Here is a 20,143-nt window from a genome sequence, read left to right on the forward strand (position 1 = left end):
TGTATCTCTAGCACAACTTGTCGACCTTCGCAAGCCGAGCGATCGCCCTTTGCGACAAGGATACGACGATGTTGGCCTTTTAGCGCGAGGTTCCAACGTCCGGATGCGCTCTAATGTACTATGAGATCGTGTGCGTTTGGCACATCCTTGGAAAATATATCGACGTCGGACGAGTACGTAAACGGTTTCACCACGATATGTAGCGGCTATATATGTGGCATTATGCTTTATCGCATCGAAAGTACGTTGTTTTATACAAACCTCATTTACTTTTCAAGTTTTTAGAAAGATAATTGTCATGAAAGCATCTTAGAAATAGTATTATAAGCTTGACAGTTCAGATAAATTGATATAATATCCTTGAACACTTTGAATGCATCATTTTGAAGTTACAATAAACTAACATTATATTTCGATTACTTTCCTAGATCTTTCGAACGCACCCCATTAAAAGTAAACATTTTACAAATAGGTCGCGTCAGTTTATAACTTATCCCGCTTTATAATTTTCTTATTCGACTGCAATATATTTAGATAGATTTTGCTAATTAATTATTCGGCTGTGAAAAATGGCATCACATGTCAAATCATAGTACATTACATAATTATATAAATATTATATTATTATAACGGTGAATTATACAAATGTAGAATTTTACATTAAATTTTTACCTAAAAAACAGACGTGTCGTCATAGAAGTGTGTAATGGTAAGACCTCGATAGTTTGCCAATGACGTTCGATTTTCGCATAAATTAAAAAATCAAATATTATAGTGACATTTGAAATATTCCTTGCACGGTTGAGGTGTGACAAGAATCAATAATGAATGACATCAAAGGATGTCCAAGTTGCTCTTGTGAATTGTTCGATAACATTCAAGTCGTATAAGCTGGACTTTTGACCGGTCGAAAAAGGAGAGCCTAAAACAATTCATTAAGTTTTTTGTTGTTTTGCCGACTTCAATAAAACGAGATCGTGACGTTGATAGCCATTCTCACGAGTAGGCGCTCTCTTTCGAATTGACTTCCCGGAGCCACCAGCAAAAATTGCAGCAGGAAATAAGTCGCTAGCTATCCCGAGAAACGGCCGGCGCGAGCGCGCGGCTAATGAAAAACGCAGAGAAAGAGAGTGAGAGAGAGAGAGAGAGAGATGCCCAAACTGCCGCCACGCCACCGCAGCGCAGCCTTCTGTCTTATAGATCGGCCGGGGTCACGCAATGAGATTTCCGATAATCTAACGGGACAAATATTCCTAATAAGCGCAAATAATTTGCCTCGTTTCCAATAATAAAATTCGCGGAACGCGCGTAAAGGGTGACGCGGGTGGCGATTCTTTCTCCATCTCTCGCCTACGCATCATCCACTCGGGCCCCCGAGGACTTTCGTGTCCGGGCGTCATTAGAGATTCGCTCGACGCGTCTCTCTCTCTCTCTCTTCCCCTTTTCTCGTTCTCCCCGCCCGCGGTGCTTATAAATACTTGATTAGCATTATTATCGCGCGAGAAAGAGCGCGCGATCGCGGTCGGCATGAAACGACGAGCCGATAGAGCGTCAATTGAGATGGGAGTCTCGTTGCCGGTCTCATTGCCGCGTACGCGGGGACGAATGCGGGCTGCGTGCGCCGCGCACGCTGTTAAATTAAATCCCGGACGAGAGCGCGTATCAATAAGCGCGAGCGCGGGCAGGGTAATTTCTGCATACACGCGGGCGGCTCGGAGTCACGTCCGAGCGATGCAACCGCGAGAAACACTATGATTACGCGCGAGCGAGCGAGCGAGCGAAGGCGCGCGCCTATGTGCCTAAGCCCGCGTAGTGGCCGCGAATTAATCGGATTGTTCTGCGGCGAACCGCTTATTAGGGAGGAAGAGGATGCAAACTCGAACTGGCGTGCGGGACCGCGCGCGCCAGCGGAGCCTTATTGCTCTCGCTCAGATTATATCGAGGGGGAGTCCCGAGCTAGTTTCTGCATCTCCTTTTAAATCACCCGGCTTTTTTTCTTCGTCTTTATAGTCAATTGATCGACGAATAATAATCGCCGCCTCCGTGGGGCTGCGCTTCGGTATTACATCGTGAGAATCTGTCCCTCAACTTTTTACTTTCTTTTCTCCGTCCGACTTGTGCCTCTTTCATCTGTCGTTCCTTTCTTCGATATTCGCTACTCTTTTCATTTCGAATGCACAACGCGTCGTGTAAAATTAAACAAACACATCTACAGCATTAGATCTTTGTTTTTTCAATTCTTTCTTAGTTCTTATTTCTCTCTACGCATACTTCTTGACATCATAGTTTGACAACTTCATTTCAGTATAAATATGCCATCTGTGAATGAACGAACATCATCATAATACTTTTTTTGGTTCAACAAATCTTGTCCTAGAAAATTTCAGAAATTCTTATCATCGCGTACATCATCGTATATAGCTGATCATACTCCAAACACATTTTATAACTTTCAAATTTTCAATTAGATCCTTGATGCGATGAGCATAGCTGATTTTAATCAGACTGTTGAACACATTTGGTATAATTAGAAAATCCATCACGTAATGTAGTTCGCAAACAATTATAATTATAAGAGCCTTATAAGGCTGTTCGAAATTCGTTAGCATTGAAATGTCGTTTTTCATTGTTATTAAAATAAACAATTTTACACGAAAAAGTCTGCTGGCTCTCGTATAATTTTCTTCTCTAATTAACTTTTTGATAATATCTTCCATTGCTTATTTCATCTCTCACTCACTCCCCTCCCCCCCCCCCCCCCCCTAAATATTCAAACAGTTCGAGAATGAAAAGCAAATAAAAATATTTCAATTACAAAACAGCATCGTTGTAATTTCTAACAGTGATAATGCTTGAAATATTTTTAAAATTGACAAAAAAAAATTGCTTTTTTAGTATTATGGATGAATTTATCAGACAGTCTGTTCTTAAAGTTCTTGAAAAGATTTTAATTGTGTAAAAGCTACAACATTCTCACTTCACTATTCGTTTATATATAAAAGCCACGTAATTATTTACAAAACAGTTTATTCGTAATCGACGAATAATCGTGACTACCAATGTATTTTCATTACTTTATATGTTACCAATCTATCTAAAAGATTTAATTGTTACAGTAACTTGTATATCAGTTCATATTTTACTGATTATGTAAAATCACTATTGAATTATTGGAGATTCAATTAAAGGTACGAAGTAGTATGATTTTTGACATTTACAAATGATGCGCAATTGGTCAGGAGCATAAAACAGTAAGCGAGTCCATACTCTTTAAAGCTTTCAGTTATTCCATAAAAAGATGTCCTTATACGTCGAAACATGCATCACGATTGACAAGAAAATAAAGCTCTTAAGCTATCGTAAGAACCGCATACGGCAAATTGTTTGCTCGAATCTAATGCGACGCAAAGAGCTGCAGTGCGTAACAACGGAATCTCCGCCTCGACCGATCGGTCGAGCCAATCGGCGAGTTAGCGCGTCTCGGCATTTTTCCCCGACTAAATAATCTGTTCTCTCTTTCACGCTGCTGGCAACTGTACTTTCGCCATACGGCGGAGAAGAGTCTCTCGCGCGGGGCATCACGTCTGCCCATAAAACCCGATAGATCTCGCGGGGCTCTGCGCGACAACGGCGAAGAAGGAAAGAAAAAAAAAACTGGCCACGAGCGTCGCGTGTAAATTTATATGATTCGTCGGCGCTGCTGCCGCCGGCGCAGATGTCGGGATTTCGCGGAAGCTGCTGTTACACGATGCATTATGCATTGCGCCGATCTAATGCAAGTGGCTCTCGCGCGCGCAGCAAATGAGCTCAAAACCCGTGTGCCCTCTCCCCTGCCATCGCGGCTCTCGATTTATCGGACGAACGGTGCTTCGTCTATTTTTCCGCCGGAGCACCGAATGTAGCGCGCGGCGACGAAATGATCGATCGACAGCGCCAGCGCGGCGACGATAACCGTGCTACGAAAAACTGCCCTGATCGCGAGCGTTCATCCCCATTAGCTCCACGAGTGCTCTGTGGCATTTCATTCTGCCCTTTCGCGTATCTAGACTTCGCTCTTCTCTTTTTCTTGGATGTCTGCTCGCTTTGTCCTTGGCGATTCTGCACAAGATCGCGCATGATAATTTTTTGAATGTTGGTAGTTTTTTTTTGTGTCGCCGAACCACTACATCAGTTAGAACTCAGCTTGCCGATCACTTAATCTTAACGTGCCGGTTCTGTCAACAATTGACTTCGCCAGACTGAATAATTATTCGGACTATAAATTCACGTTATATGAAAGCTTGGTTTAACTGTGCATTATGAGATCTTGTCAGTATACCGTAAGATCAAAAACGAAACTGTGCGCTCAATCAGAAACACGATCGTACTATGAAAATGCCAAGTTTTCTAATTGTTTCAGAAGTATTATTAAAGATACATTAGTACAGTTTTCTTTGCTATGTTTAATTCATATTTACTATCCTTAATATTCCGACAAAGAGAAATTTACATTGTCTGATTCTACAAATTGCTCGAGAAATCGTGTTTGGAGAATGCTGTAATACGGTGCCTGAACGCACGAATCTCATTGTTATTTCTTACAAAATAGCAACAAACTGCTAAGAGAATGTTATTGAAGAATGTTCAGACTTGATTTTTATTAATAGTGAGATGAATTTCAAGTGCAACAATATTCTTAATTTTATTCGATACATGAATAATTAAAATGACAATCATTCCGCTGCACGTACGTTACCAATATAAGCTTTATTACATCACGCAATTTGATTTACAAGTACCAACGCAATATAAAAAATTGATAAGAGCAACTTAAATCAATGATAAACATCTCAAGGTGCAGGATAATCCATCATCTTGAAATTTTGCAGCTACGTTGCTTACGAGATTGATGTATTTCCGAGCTCATGCAATCTTAATGTTTTAATTATGATATGCAAAAAAATAGTTCAAGTGGCGAATGGCGTTGTTAAAAGCAACATAAAAATTTCAATTCTAAGCGCGACTTACAGAATATTTCGCTAATTGCGCCGACTCGGTTACTCATTCTACGTGCATGCGAGTTGGCAATAAATATTCTTATTCCGTATTAAGGCTGAGCGATATGCGGCTTCTCCATTTGAAAAATCGCTACGAGGCCAGAAAAAGAGAGCTTTATATTAGGATTTTTTTTTAATTGGCCGTACGTTTACTTCCTCTGTGCGTACACAAAACACTTCGTCGTAATTTTTTTTCTTGCTCTAAGTATAACACACACTTACATTAGGTAATCGGTGTAACGACTTTTCAATTTGCTCTCTTGCTTTCATTGTGTGTTTCACTGGGGTTAAACCAAGCGAAAGCGAACAACCATTGCTTAAAAATATATTTTAATACCAACTGAATAATTAATCTCAGTTGCTGATTTTGCATAACATTTTTTTGCATCGTATCGAATCGACTGGTGGATCACAAGAAAAGCAAAATCCCTTTCTTAACGGTACAACTTTTATGCAATTCTTTATTTGCTTACTTTCTATAACATTCGGTAATGCAACGATCACATTATGTTTTTAACAACTAATTGATTTCTAATTGAAATAACATATTATCATTGTGATATTGTTTACTGCTATATGGCATATTGGATGAGTGAGCCAAACAAATCACATATGCTTAAAATTATACATATAAAGTTCGGTTGCTTCGATCATCGCAAGTATTATTAAAATAGAATGGCATCGAAGTATAAATGTGATTATACAATACGGACAAATGAGAAAATCTACGTGATATGTTGTCGAGAACAGAAATACGAATGCCAGACTCGAGTCAGCGAGCGAGAGATAAAAAAGAAATAAGCCAACGAACCGATCGCAATGGAGAAATTTATAAGAAAAAAGGACCGGCGGAAAAGCGGCAACCGTCGGCGAGCGCGCGCACGGCCGGCATGACAGGCCATGTCATTACCGCGTTACTTATAAGCAGCTCGACGACGAGCGTTGCATACAAACGAGCTTTGTAACGCGCGATTGATTACAAAACTCGCCTGGCGCGCGCGCGCGAGAGAGAGAGAGAGAGAGGGAGAGCGAGAGATAAAAAAAATGAGGTAAACCTCCCGACCTCCCTGCGGGCTGTGATACAGACTATTTAGCATGCGTGCTCGGGACATTCGCTCGATAGATCGAACAAAAAGCAAAACGCGCGCTCGCAGGCAATTCGCTTATTGTTCGCAAGGATACGCTCGGCATTTCCCATTGCGAGAGCTTTTCGATTGCACCTCACGCTGACGCAACGTTCACCGGACTCGTTCGATATTCATTAGGTTTTTCGCGAAATCGCACGTGTATGCCGTTGCGCGCCGCTGCCGCCTCCGTTCCTCAGAAACCGATCGAAGCGCATGCCAAGTTGCGGAACTAGCCGAGTTCGCTTTTTTCTTCTTTTTTATCTCTCTATTTACTGGATCGTCGTTTTATTTTCGTTTTTCATGGAAGAATTGCGCATTTGTTGTTCTCGCGAACGACTGCTTAGACGCTTAACATAACAACGTTGGCTCTCCGCGAGTTGCGTAACGAAAGGTTGACTGATCGCGCAGTTAGTCAGCGAAATTTCGCAACAATTTATCAATTATTCAGTATTTACAACAGGTCGATGGATAATTGTGACTTTTTATGCATCCACGCGTCAATTAAGGACGCTAGCGGGATCGCCGGCACAGCATCCAGTAGTAACAGCCTTAATTAGTCAGACATGCGCGCTCCTCGTACATTACATTGGCCTTGCTAGTTTTATTTCACTTTTCTCTCCCTTCCAATCGTACAACGATTCCTACTCGCTGTCCGTCTTTCTCTAACCTTTATCATCCTTAACATCTCGACAGTATCGGCCCTCTTGTCGGCCGGCGCCGCTGCCGCTGCTCACGCGTTGCTCTCCCACGCATCAGTTTTCTCAACGCGATTTTCTGTTCGTCTCATTGCTCAATTCGCAACAGAAACAAAACGAAGCTGGAGAAATTATGAGTCCTCGTAGCATCCGCAATAACTGCTTGATATATGTCCGCGCGAAGCTCCACCGAGGAAAGAGAGAGAAAGAGAGAGAGAGAGAGAGAGAGATGGAGCAAGATCTGTTCTGCCCCGTGAAACTCCGCCAGAAAATACGGTCAGCCAAGGATATCGTCAATTCAGCCAGCTGGAAGCACCGAGCGAGCGGCTTCCTCCTTTCTCATTCCGCCTTGCATATGTACGCGCGCCGATCATCGCATCGATTGCCGCGGATGCTGTGGACGTGGCTTTCGCTCGGCTGCCTGGAAATACAGCAAATTTTAGTATTTAACCAATAGTGTAATCTGTGAGGAAAACATATAGAAAAAAAGAGTTGTGATGAAGCATTTAATTTGGTGCTTTTCAATGATTTTCGAAAATATTGACGGTAAAAAGGGAAAAAGAAAGAGTACTTATACACAATGAGATGAAGAAGTAAGCAATAAACTCGGACCGAAGAAAGATTTAAAATTTCTTATTATCCGCGCCGAGTCGGTTAATAGATAATTAGACTAGCTTCAGCAATTTTATGAGCAATAAATCCAGGGTGGGGATGGGGAGAAAAAATCATGATAACTAAGAAAAAGTAAACAATAAAAATAAAGCAATTAAAGTTAAAAGAGCCTATAAAACTCGAAGAAAAAAGAACATTAGGAAAAGAGAGGAAGGAGGAAGGAGGAAGGAGAGAGAGAGAGAGAGAGAGAGAGAGAGAGAGAGAGATAGGAGATGAAATGCTCGAAGCGGGAGCAAGCGCGCGCAGATAGAAAAGAGGCAACGCTGGTGGGGGGATTGAGGAAAAAGAAACCCACGAGCTCGCGCGGAGGACCTATGCTAGCGCCGGAGCATTCACCAGCGTGAAATTAAAGACCAATGGCGAGATGAACGCTCTGCACGCTGCATAAAGTCGGAATGCTTAAGGCCAAGTGATCTCACTTAGCTATTGTCGTTATAACGTGCAAGTACCTTATTTTCAAACTTGATTGGGTATTGAAGACTCGCGCTATTGCCGAGGATACTCCTCATCGGCATTGGAGTTTCGATTGTGTCTAGACGCTGATGGAAATTATTGCTATATCTTTTTCTTTTTTTTATTGGGGACCGATGTTCTTCCCCATTTCCGAAAGCGAGTTCGACTCGCGGCCATTTTTTCTACTCACTCCTGTAAAGTAAGCGAAAATAAAAATGATCACATTGTTCATTCGATGACTAATTTGACAGTGCCAAATGACTTCCTGCTGAATGCAACGTCAATTATTACATTTTATAACTAAAGTCACTTTCACGCAATGGATCGTTTAACAAAGCCTGGATTTGGTGCTTTCTCGTATTCAACGTTTTGCTCAATTTTTCTTGAAAATGCGAAAACGAAATAAACGATTTTACAAGAGAGAGAGAGAGGGAGAAAGAGAGGAGTAAAATCGCCATCGTATCGGCGTTTAAATAAATGTCGATAGGCGCGCGGAGGAAGCGTAATATTCTGGAAGTACGCGAAGACACATCGATCAAAGTAACATTAAAGGGCGAATGACGAGGAAGAGAGAAGAAAGTAGGAAGAAGATCGCTCGGCCCGGCAAGAAACGGATGAAGGGTTTATCTTAAGCCACGCTTCACCGACCTCGAATCCCATCCCCCTTTAGCGCGATTTTAACCCCCTTCTCTCTCAGCCGCCTTCGCCGCCCTTTCTTCTGCAATGCGAGCGATCACACTTTGCGGGCGTTTTATCTGATTTTTTTGGTTTTTCTTACTACTCACTTAATGCTCACCGGCTTATTCCACTAAATGGAACTTTGATTCTAGTTTTACTGTTTCAATTCAAGAAACTATTCGTATTATCGTTGGAACAAAGAAAATATTCCATCACTTTCAAAACATAACATCGCGCAACCATAATTATCAAGTTTTTATATCCTAATGTGTATTCGATAAATGTTTTGTGCTTTTCATACGACATCTACTGGAGAACTTTCCAAGAATAGATCGCACAAATATCGTTCCGATAGCTGGTTGATCAGATTACTTTTTAACATTTTTAATCGCAATGGCTGCACGAAATTTTCAAAGTCTTAACCATTACGACTTATTGTTAGTACGTTATAACCGGATCTCTTTCTAATTCTTCATGTAGACATACGACGCAGGTTCGCTATATTTGGCTGTCTTTTCCCCTTTGTCGGGCAATCAGTTCTCGATCTATATGCACGCCTACAGAATCTTCGAGCTTGAATTTCAGGACTGCACGATCAAATGTCATCGCGGGCCAACATCCGCAAATTTAGAGACAAATGGTTATTAACTTTCGCTCGAGTCGCCTACGCCCGAATCTCATCGATGCAATGCTTACAATCATGCGAACGAAATTTAGTAAAGTGAGCAACGAGACAAAATTGTAAAAAAATAGAAAGAGGAAAAGTGTGATCAGATTAAGCATTTAATTGACAACACAAATTAAAATTAAATACTTCAATCGCAACATCGATATCAATAATCGATCTGTCAATGTTGTATATAAATAAAGTGTAAGTAGAATAAGAGAATGAACGTTTAATTTCTTATGAAAATAATTATTATTGACCGAGCAATAGATCACATGACACGCATAAAACGATCAATGTAGAGAAATGAATGCGAATTCTCTGGATGGTGTGTTCTGACATGAGTCGAATTTTTCATAAGCGTGATGCAAACAGATCAAATACAATTTGAGAATATGTCAATTGCATCGGGATCAACTCGAGAAGCAGGCTCCCTGGTACATCACACATTTTTATCAAACCAGTCTATTTCGATTATCAAATATAACGGAATTATCAAGCTGCTATTAATCAACTCCAGCTAGCCATATGAGCATGTGTATAACTAAAATCAATGTACGCAACGCCATTTCTCTCTATAGATTGGAAACCTAATTTTTGAGGCTGAAAATCGAAAAGGGAACTTTCTAAAATTAATTTCCACCAATAAATGCTTTGCAAGGCGACATCGAAATGATATGAATCGTAGAATAAGAAGTTGACTACGTCTCTATCCTACCAGAAAATTAAAGAAAGCTCTGATACTCAAACAAGAGAGAGAGAGAGAGACAGAGACAGAGAAATGACGGAAGAGAGAAAGGGTTTAATAATTGGAGTCGTTCAGCAGTCGTCTGTCAGAAATCTTTTGGCTTTTGTCAAGGCAAGTGTCGTTCATAGATATACGTGTACACTGATAAGTGTTTTCACAAAGTTGATCGCAATAACTTGAGAAATACTATTAGTTTCGTTAATTTCATAAATTATTTTAGTTGCGATATAATCGATTGTAATTTGTCAATTAATGCAGTGTTTTTTGTTGTTGAGTGACATCTTATCTTTGTTCTTAATTATGCTCTATTTTATATTTTTAATCATTAACATTAATTTGAATTAATACACTGTTTTGAACAAAATCCGAATGGTGTTTAATCGTAGTTAGGAATTTATTTACACTTCCTAAACAGAATAAATAATTGAATTGATACTGCGGAAGATGAACTTCAGGATGCAATGGAATGAGTTTCAACAAAACTTCCAATTTATTTATCTTCTTGAAACTTTGAACTAAAATGATATTTTTCGTAAAGCTGCCAGTAAAATACAACAATTAGTTGTCAAAATGCACTCAACACAAGACACAAACGACACCTCGCGTCAATTAACTGATCCAATTTTATGTCCTAACAACATTCAATATTATGAAAGAAGGCATTAGTGCGATACATTCTTTTGCTGATATTACGCCTGGGAGATAATGTGTTTCTGTAATGAAGTGATTTGAGCGTCAAGTGGTGGCAGCGCGATGCCTACATTAGCTCCGGCGCTTACGTTCGTGGCAGGTACTCAGCCACCGACGTGAAGTGCCCGCGGCATTAGCCACTCAACCTAGGTAATTGCTACGTAGTGAGTTCCTCGCTCAAAGGCTACTTTTATGAATCTTGAAGACTGGTTATGACGCTTCTTTTGCCGCCGTGGATTTTTTCTTGCTCTCTCTCTCTCTCTCTCTCTCTCTCTCTCTCTCTCTCTCTCTCTCTCTCTCTCCGCGCAACGTAAAGCTAATGGATAATACTCGCCCGACGATTAGATTTTCTCCGTCAAATTTATGTCTTCGCGATTTCTTTGTAAACGTTATAAAGTTTTAGGTAATCAAGGCAAGATAATCATTGTAAACTTGATAATCTGCAATGCAAATGAGATTAGTTGCTTTATAAATGTTCGCTAATAACGATAGAATATTATATACTATATTATATAAATGTAAAGTTAATTTGATCGTTCATAGACTCATAATTAATTAATGCACTGCAGCGCAGATATAAAAAATATAAACGGATCCATCGAGATTCTGGCGATAAAGACAATTTTTTTTTAACTTTAAAATAATTATTAGATGACTCAAACGATTAGTAATTGGATTATGTTATTAAGTTATTTCATTTTTTAAATTAATTCTTGCAACGGTTGTCAAATAATTAAAACATAAAAGGTTAACGTTTGATTCGAAATAATAATTAGCTATATATTTATTAGAAGTTAAAGGATGAAGTCTATTGATAGGTTACATTATAAAAAAATATCAGTAATGAAGTTCGGCTGTATATTTAAAAAAAATTTTTATAAACTAATTATCCATTTGGTAAAAAAAGATCAATTATAACGAACAAGATAAAGGCATCTTAATCTCATTATGTTTAAACGGCGTATCATTAAATTATGTGAAGCAATGAATATTAATATATACAATGCCTATTTTAATGACCGTATGTTTCTCCGAGTTAATAGTAAAAGTTTTGCGGAAGAAGAAGACATGTGAAAGCAAGTCATAAATCGAGGAATAGATAGATCGTTATAAGAGTAAGTTAGCGATCAATGTTTCGAGAATGCAGAAACAATGGCGAAATAACGTGCGCCAAGATACTTAAGCTCTATAGAGCGCGCACCATGAGCCAGTCATAGATCGTCGGATAATTGCACCCGCTTGTGCAAACATCCAATGGGCTCCTGAAAACTTGGGCGATTTCAATAAATTTTTCGAGGGAGCCAAACCAAAAAGTTATAATGACGCGCCTCTTTCTCTTCTCTTTTCCGAGCCAAACTTCGTACCACTTGCATCGCGTGTGCTGTATGTGCCCACAACCAATTGACTTGTAGACCTACGCAGCGTGAAATGTTTGATCAGTCCGCTAATGTAATGCTGTTTGCTTAATGTATCGCCTCTCTTTCACCAAATTATAGGAGACAAAGAGACTGTTACTTACGGCCTGGGTCTATTCTACAAAGTTTGTTGCTTATCGATTAACTGTTAAAATGATCAAATCATTTTCAACAAATAATATATAGCTATAGACACTGAATCGCTATATTATCATATTACCTTCGCTTTAAATGGACTGTCCTTATTTATTCAATATGTGTATATTTTCTTACAGTATCCAACTTTGAATAACTTCTCAAGACGACATCTACGAAAATAATAATAATTAGTATAAAAGTTTTACCTACACCTTTATAGTGTTTGATAATTGCAATATTTTACCTTAACAACAATATTGCAGTGTATATGGAAAATCGATAGTTAGACATCGTGCTTCCTCCGATGAATGTTTGCTTTATTCCTGCAATCCAGCTTTTATGTCGACTAGTTGTCAAACGTCACAAGCTGCAACATTAATGAATTGGTTATCATTCTACGATCTAAGTAAGATAAATGTAATCATCACACTTAATCAGAGATAATCGTCAGCTTAAAATTTAGTTTAACGACGATACATTGTATTCATTTATTGTTTGGTGACACGAAACCAAGTCTCATACATGAAAAAAGTTATAAGAATTTTGGCACGAAAGAGCATAAAAAAACTTTCTTGCAGTTCTAATATGTATATCGGATGCGCGTATCTTCCCAACTAAGGTAATTGAAATGATTGAGATTAAAATAATGATGTTAATCTTGATCGGTCGGAATGACTGAGCAGAACAATGGATTCTTAAAAATTGAATAACACTTATAGTTTCGTACATTTGAATTACTTTGTATCTCGACTACTAAATTCACAAACGAATGTAGGTCGGTCGAGCGCGTTGAAGTATGGATCTAATATTTCATCAGCATACGTTCGGAATCACTAAACGCTTATCTCTATATTAACGAACCTTAAATAAAACTGTTGAGAATGAAAATGTAGGGCCGTCCGTCATCCAGATTTCAAAGTCCGAAACTTGTAATTTCTGCAATAAGTTGAAGCAGCCCCAAAATTAGGCAGCAACAATCTGTCGGTCCCTATATAGTCAGGTGGGTGGTTCCCCTACCCCTCCCGAATGTTAATGAAGGTAAAAAAGCGAGCGAGCGAGCACGGACAATGACGAAGCGAAGAGGCTGGCCTAGCGTAATGGTCTTTACGACGAGCCTCTCGGAGCATGTCCGATTTACACTTTTTTCTGCGGCGCGAGGGGATCGGCGGCCGCGAGGCCTCTCTCGCTTCGGGCTTGCCGGCGGCGGCCGGATGAAATAGCACCGGCGAACTAATTACGATTTCAAGCTGCATGATTTAATTAGCAGGCTCGTTTTGCACGCCGCGCTCGCGCGTTGCCGATCGTGATTTCGGCTCGCTGCCACACCACCCGCCACTCGACCAACTTTCTCGCTGTAATTTCTCGCAGGCGCGGACTCGAGCGCGCGCTTATTCGCGTCCGAAAAGCAAATAAAATATCGAATTGAAGCACAGGTCGTAGGCAGTGGTGCGGGATGAGGAGGAGAGCAAGAGAGCGACGGGTAAAAGCTCATCCCTCTGCTGCGGCAAAGACACAAAACGAGTTTATCCGAGCGCGAGAGCCCTTCGGTAAGCCGCGAAGGGAATAAAATGTGAAACTGTAAATTGTGCGTGGGAAGAATCGCTCCCCGGATGATCGTACCGTAGACACGACAAGTCGTCGGGATGGGATTCAAATGCGCAGCCGGGCGTTATGCGCGCGGCCGAGGGAAGCTCCGTCTTTTTTTCGACGTTCCGCTCAAATTTGTTGGCCTTCGCCGGACTATCGCTCCCCAGTGAATGTGACGAGAGAATCGACGTCGAGCTTCCTCTCGAGGGCCAGCAAGGCCAAGTGGCGACGCGCATCCGCGTTGCGAATACAAAGCGCGACGGATCGAGCGAACGCCCTGGCGGTCACGCGGATGCGCCTCGCAAAGAAAAAACCTGCCCACGGCGATCGCGCAACTCGCGCCTCAGCTTCCATTCGCGATGAGAATCACGCCCAACTTTTTGCGGATTCCCTTTTGGTGTCTTCGTAACTCTGCTGTTTTCGCGAAGACTTGCAAATCGATTCGCTGCAGTTTAAGGAAAGTATCACTGCGTTGTACAATTATTATCAAATGCCCGATCATCAACCTAATATTATCCGCAAATCTTGGCTTGGCTTTATATCGGCTAGACCAGGATAATTCGAGAAATTGTGCGATTAGAACCTTAACAGCCCTGGCGTCTGTCGCTAAAAGCAAAATATCGTAACGTATTAATTATCGCGCGATAGTATATAATAATCTTAGGCAGAAAATCGCATTAGCGAAGACAATCAATCTTCATCCATCCAACTCTCATAACCGCGGCAAAGTGTCAAGAAGAGTTGACTCACACTAGCTTCCCTTCGCACCGTATATACACAAGTATACGCTCGCGTGAAAACTTTCGCCCGCCTCCACTCCGAAAAACTTTCCAAAGGTGTCCTCTCTGCGCATGCGGTTACTATGGCGACTCGATCGTCGATATATATAGAGCAATGATAATACCCAGAGAGAGAGAGAGAGAGAGAGAGAGAGAGAGAGAATGGAATATTAAGAAATAGCTGGGCACACGCAACGTGGCGAGACCGGAAAAATGAGCCATTTGTCGCAGGCGCGCGAATGAGCCACTGTCCATGCATGGCACGCCGCCGCCGCCGCCGCCGCCCGACGCCAGCGTCACCCCATAAATAATATCGGCCGCGCGCCGCGGCAGTGGCTTCCAGAGCAACCCCGTCCGGCCGACGATATAGCCGTAGATATTTATTTCCGAGGCGTGATTCCGAAATGGACTTTTCCTGCATTCTTTCCAACTTTTCTTTCCTCTTGTTTTCCGAGATCCGAGCGGCTTTTTAGCTGCAGGGAAATCTCGAGAAAACTGCCCGAGGAATTGGTTTCGTATGGATATATTTTGACGCTATGAAATTTCTTGCGTTTTAATGAAGTTTAGTTTGCTTCGTCACCATTTTTCAATTTATACGCGATTCAGAAGCACTTTATACTTATTTTGAAGGTTCAACACATCGATTTTTCCTGTTTCTCATCAATGCGAAAAGGGGTACACTGATTTTCAGCTAAATTTCAGCTAATTTCATTTCAGCTAAATTAATCAGAGCTAGCAATTTATGAAAAATGTAATTGTGAACTGTTTATATCATATCCCATCGAAATTTTATGCAATAACGAATGAAAACAGACGTGCACCTGATAAATTGCTTTCGCTCTTATTGAAGCCGCTTACGTTAGACAATTAAACGTCATCATTACTGCAGAGCTCACGAGTGTCTCAGCAGCTCTGCATAAGGAAGTGAAAGTGTAGATTGCACAATGAGTCTTCTGAATAAAAATGCGCCAATAAATTTTATTGCGTAAGACAGTCGCTCGACGTATTTCATCGAATCCCGTAATTATCTGAATCGATAAAATTAACAAACTACAATAACATAAATCAAAAGTATAATTCAAACGCACGCGAAACTAAGAGAATACAAAGCCTCGGAAAAAGCTTGGTTGCGCGTACAAGTCAATAAATTCAAGAAAGGAGAAAAAAAATTAGGCAAGCGGGAGAAACACGAGCGACAAATCCCACAAGAGGAAAGAAGACTATCATTGTTGGGGGTTGATCGTCTATTTCCACCTGTCAGAATAGATAGACGCACAATGGGCGCGCGCGTTGTTTCTTCGCAACAGAGTACGAGAAAAAGGGGCGAAACCGTCATTTATCCCGAAAGAAAAAATAACTTGGTCGCTCCTACCAAGTCGAATTATGAACAGTGTACGACAGCCAATCATAAGCGACTTACAGTTATGTATATGCTATCACGGACAAGAGGATGGTTGTATGTCTGCCAAAAAAAGAACTTCCTCTGGATTGATTTATCGCTTTGTCGTTTTACGTTGCGTTGTTCCCGTGAGTCACACGAAAAAAATATTCGATCAATTCACTTCGCTAAATTCAACCAACTGACAATAGAGCGGAATGTTAACTGGTAGAAATAATGAAAAATAAGGGCAAAAACTACTGTATGTCCATTAAATATCATTTGATGTGCAAACAACGACTATTAGATAAAAAGATGAGTCCCGTCAATATTTAGCACACAGAGGAATCCGCAAAAAAGTGGAGACGAAGCCTGATATAGGCAAAGAATGGAATGACGGTTCGTCGCAAGTAAACCCTTTTCCCGCACGGAATCCGAGCGGCGTTTACCGAGCGATTAGACGAAGCCGAGATACCAAGATATAACGTCCGACGGGTTTTTGATTCGCATGAGAGGGCGACACAAAAATATCGTATGATTGAGTGAGCGTCACCAGGGATTTTTCCTTGGGAGTATAGTACGACGGTTGAACGACATTCGACTAGATACCCCGCGGGCATCGCGCGACTCCGCATAAATGTCATCCCTCTCTCTTTTTGTGTAGGCTCACGCTTCGATTGGTTTTTCCAAATGCAGTTACGTTTATCTCCGAGGCATGGGCTTTATTCACTTTAGAACGTTAATAAATATTTTAAAGTATATAATGAAAAGGAAATAACTATAAATATATTATACTCTTACTTCTTTCAAAGTTCTGGAACATGCATAAACCAAGTGAAACAACGAAAAGAGTTTTGAATCAGATACAAGACCAAAAATACCAAGAGTTTTTGAATCTTAGCCGTGTTATTTCTGAACTTTAAAGAAAGGCATTGACAATGGACCCAATCATTTTCTTCGAGCACAAATCTACTGCATCAAAAAAGATTTGTAAAGATCCTTCTCGATTATAAATTATCTATTTGTTTAGGTTACCTACATTAATAAGCACAAACAAATATTGTTGGTGGATTTATTTTGGCGAATAAAGATTAATTTGAATTTTATTACAAGTTATAAGCAACTTTCATCGGCTTCCATTGCAGGTTTTACCAACAATATGACGACCAAATTACAAAACGCGCTGTTTAAATACTTTTCAAACACAGTTTTTAAGGCTTGTCAGCAAATAATTGCACAACCAATTCTTTTTGATTATAAATATGTATATTCCAGTTCTGTCATTGAAGTACAGTGATACTTATAAGAAATACATCGATTTTCGCTAAGCGATTCAAACATTTATTTAAAAAAGTGTCCGAAATTCACTTTACATATTCATTACTCTGTATTTAGTCGAAGATAACCAATTAATGATGGTAATTATTACCTTATTGTAAAAGAAAAATACGGATAAGCGTACGTATTCGAATGGTGAGAGAGAAAAGTAGCATAACTCGATAGAAATACGAATAATCCAAAAAAAGCCGAGTACTAATCTCGAGAGCTAGAAGTAGCCAAAGAGAAACGTATCCAAGAGAAAGAGAGAAAAGAAAAAGTCGAGGGTGCGGACCGAACGATAAAAAAATCAGACTCGTTATCCGTCCAAATTCGTTTAGCTGACTCTCTTTTTTTTTGATTGCTCATGGCGCAAATAAAGATCAGCGAGGGTGAAAAGTGATAGTAGTTTTATCTACGACGACCAGTTTCCGAAGCGGTCTTGGCTTTTCCATTTGCGACAAACGAAATCATGGATAATCGGTCTCTGATCAGCTGCACGCACACACTGACGCCGTCGTCATCCCACGGTATGACAGAATCCCCCCCCCCCCTGCCCCTCTCCCCTCCTGCCGCCGCCCAAAGTAAAATCATTAGCAATACGACTGTTACACGGCGACGAAGCTTCCTGGTTTTCTCTCCATCACTCTCGCTGGCGTCTCTTCAGACTTGCAGGCAGTGCACCGCGCGCACATTTCGCGGCGAACTTATCGGCGAGGGCCCTCGCGAGCAAGATTAGCCGACCCTTCTGATCTTTCCTCGACGTTGTACATGCCTGCCTGACGATGAATAAAAGAAAACTCGTGCCGAGAGTGAGGAAATGTCATCAGTCTCGTATGTTTTCTTTGAATTAAATAGATTTCTTTTCTCTCTCCGCGCTTGGGGTTGGGTTGGGTTCCTTTGATTTTTTGTTTCGGTGCAAGCACCTCACGTACACCCCCCGCGCGCGCCGCTTCTTTCCTTACGTCCCGTCGCTATAAATATTTACGATAACGGCCTCTTCGCGTTGCTTCGTTGCCACACCGGAGCGCTCTCGTGTTTTCAATCGTAACACATGAATATTACGCTTCCGCGCGATCAATGCGGTTCTCGCGCGGTGCACTCGCGCGCGATTGGACGCCTGAGCGAGCAGCTCCCGGACATCGGCGAACGACGCGATACTTTGCCCGCAACGCAAATCCGAACAGCCGCTCGCGACGACGCAGATTAATCTCTGGCCACTCGGTATACACACATTTCTCAAGAGAGAAGGAGCTTCGCGCGAATATCGCGGCTAGCTGCCAGCGGTTACACGTCTTTCGCAGCGTGCAGGAAGCAAAAAGATCGAGGATAGAACATGAAACTCGGTTCAATATCTTTCCGACTATAATATGGACACGTATGGCTCTATTCCTCCTCTCACTGTCCGAATGGATGTTGGTGTGCGTACGTGCATCGCACCGCCAGGCGAAAGTAAATACGGAGTAGTTTTGATGTAGCGTACACTCACACGAACGCGCGGGCGTACCGGCGTCCATGTACATCTGCCACGGGCTTATTTTAGCCCTACTTGCACGAGCACATACATACGTATAATGCAGGTACATACACGTATAAAAGCCAACTCGAGGATTCTGCTGCGGACGTTTGCCTCGCGATAAGATACCAAGCGTCTAAGCGGAATCTCTCTCTTCCTTTGGCTACAACCACGCGAGCCATCTCCTTATCGCGCTCTTCTGGAAAAAAATTTTTTCTTTTGCTCTCTTTCCGTCTATTTTCGGCAGCGTGGAAAGACGGATAAATGGATATTGGATATCGATAAGTCAAGCTGGCCTCCGCGATTAATTTTTCGCGCATCAAAGTAGGTCTACGACAAAGAAATAAAAAGGAATGCTCCTCTCGTGACACATCAGTTAGCGATACTGCCTCTGTTATTGAGCTCATTGACTCCTTGTCGGTATTTGACGCTTGGAATAAACCGATTGACAGGATTTGTTTCGGCTACTTTTTTATTGCCAGGCTCGCAGTATGAGTGAATCTAATTTTCGGGAAGTCGATTCGACGCGTGGCTGGCAAATCCGATATATCCCACACAGAGTTGGTTTTACTTCGCAATAACCATGTCTCTAGCTCACGTGCGATCTAAGAGAACGAATTTACTTGAATTATGCAGTCCACAACGAACAAGCCTTGTGAATTATTGACCAGAAAAATTGCCTTTAATTATAAAAATTACACTGACCTCGGTAAAAAAATCCATTGCAAAACCAATACTTAAATTCCAATTGTTCTTCTTTGAAGGAACAAAAGCTTTGAACATTTTACGCTCTACGTATCAAAGTACAGAAGGCTTCGCTACCAAACAATCCAATAGAATTTCAAAAAAAAAAGAGAAAAAGAAACGAGGTAAGGAGCGCAAGACGAAAAAAAATGAAGGCAGAAAGCGCAGCGCGTGTTACGGAACAAAACAGCAATCAATAAAGAGCAAGTTAGGAGAACCGTTCCCTGAATTCCTTCAATCAAATTAGGAACATCAAAGTGCGCGCGCCCGGGAAAGGCGAAAGGAGGAAAAGAAGATGAGGACGACGTCAGACGACGAGGTCGACGAAGGAAATGGTCGCGCTTCTCTCTCTCTTTCTCTATCCAGCATTCCTGGGGGCTTCAGCCATGGAATTAGCCTCTATCTCGAGAAGATCCCCGAGCCCTCGAGACAAAGAGCAGCAGCCCGCGGCGTGCACCCTTCCACGCACTCCTAGCACACGGCCAGACGACACTTGCGTCCGC

At 41.4% G+C, this 20,143-nt stretch overlaps 1 long non-coding RNA gene across 2 annotated transcripts in view; it reads right to left on the bottom strand.

The window, feature by feature from the left end:
* Positions 1–2,835: 2,835 nt before the first annotated feature.
* The window catches only part of LOC131663606 (uncharacterized), a 65,412-nt gene continuing 48,104 nt past the window's right edge, over positions 2,836–20,143 (bottom strand). The window contains exons 3-7 of one of the 2 annotated variants that reach the window (XR_009301866.1): positions 12,564–12,686; positions 12,402–12,489; positions 12,286–12,326; positions 7,980–8,175; positions 2,836–7,279 (exon numbers count right to left, since the gene is read on the bottom strand). This is a non-coding gene — a long non-coding RNA (uncharacterized LOC131663606). The remainder of the gene's footprint in view (positions 7,280–7,979; positions 8,176–12,285; positions 12,327–12,401; positions 12,490–12,563; positions 12,687–20,143) is intronic. The other variant, XR_009301865.1, reaches the window with a different exon arrangement.

Source organism: Phymastichus coffea, unplaced genomic scaffold (assembly GCF_024137745.1).
Source record: "Phymastichus coffea isolate CEN01 unplaced genomic scaffold, Cenicafe_Pcof_1.1 PCOF00036, whole genome shotgun sequence".
Taxonomy (NCBI): Eukaryota; Metazoa; Arthropoda; class Insecta; order Hymenoptera; family Eulophidae; genus Phymastichus; species Phymastichus coffea.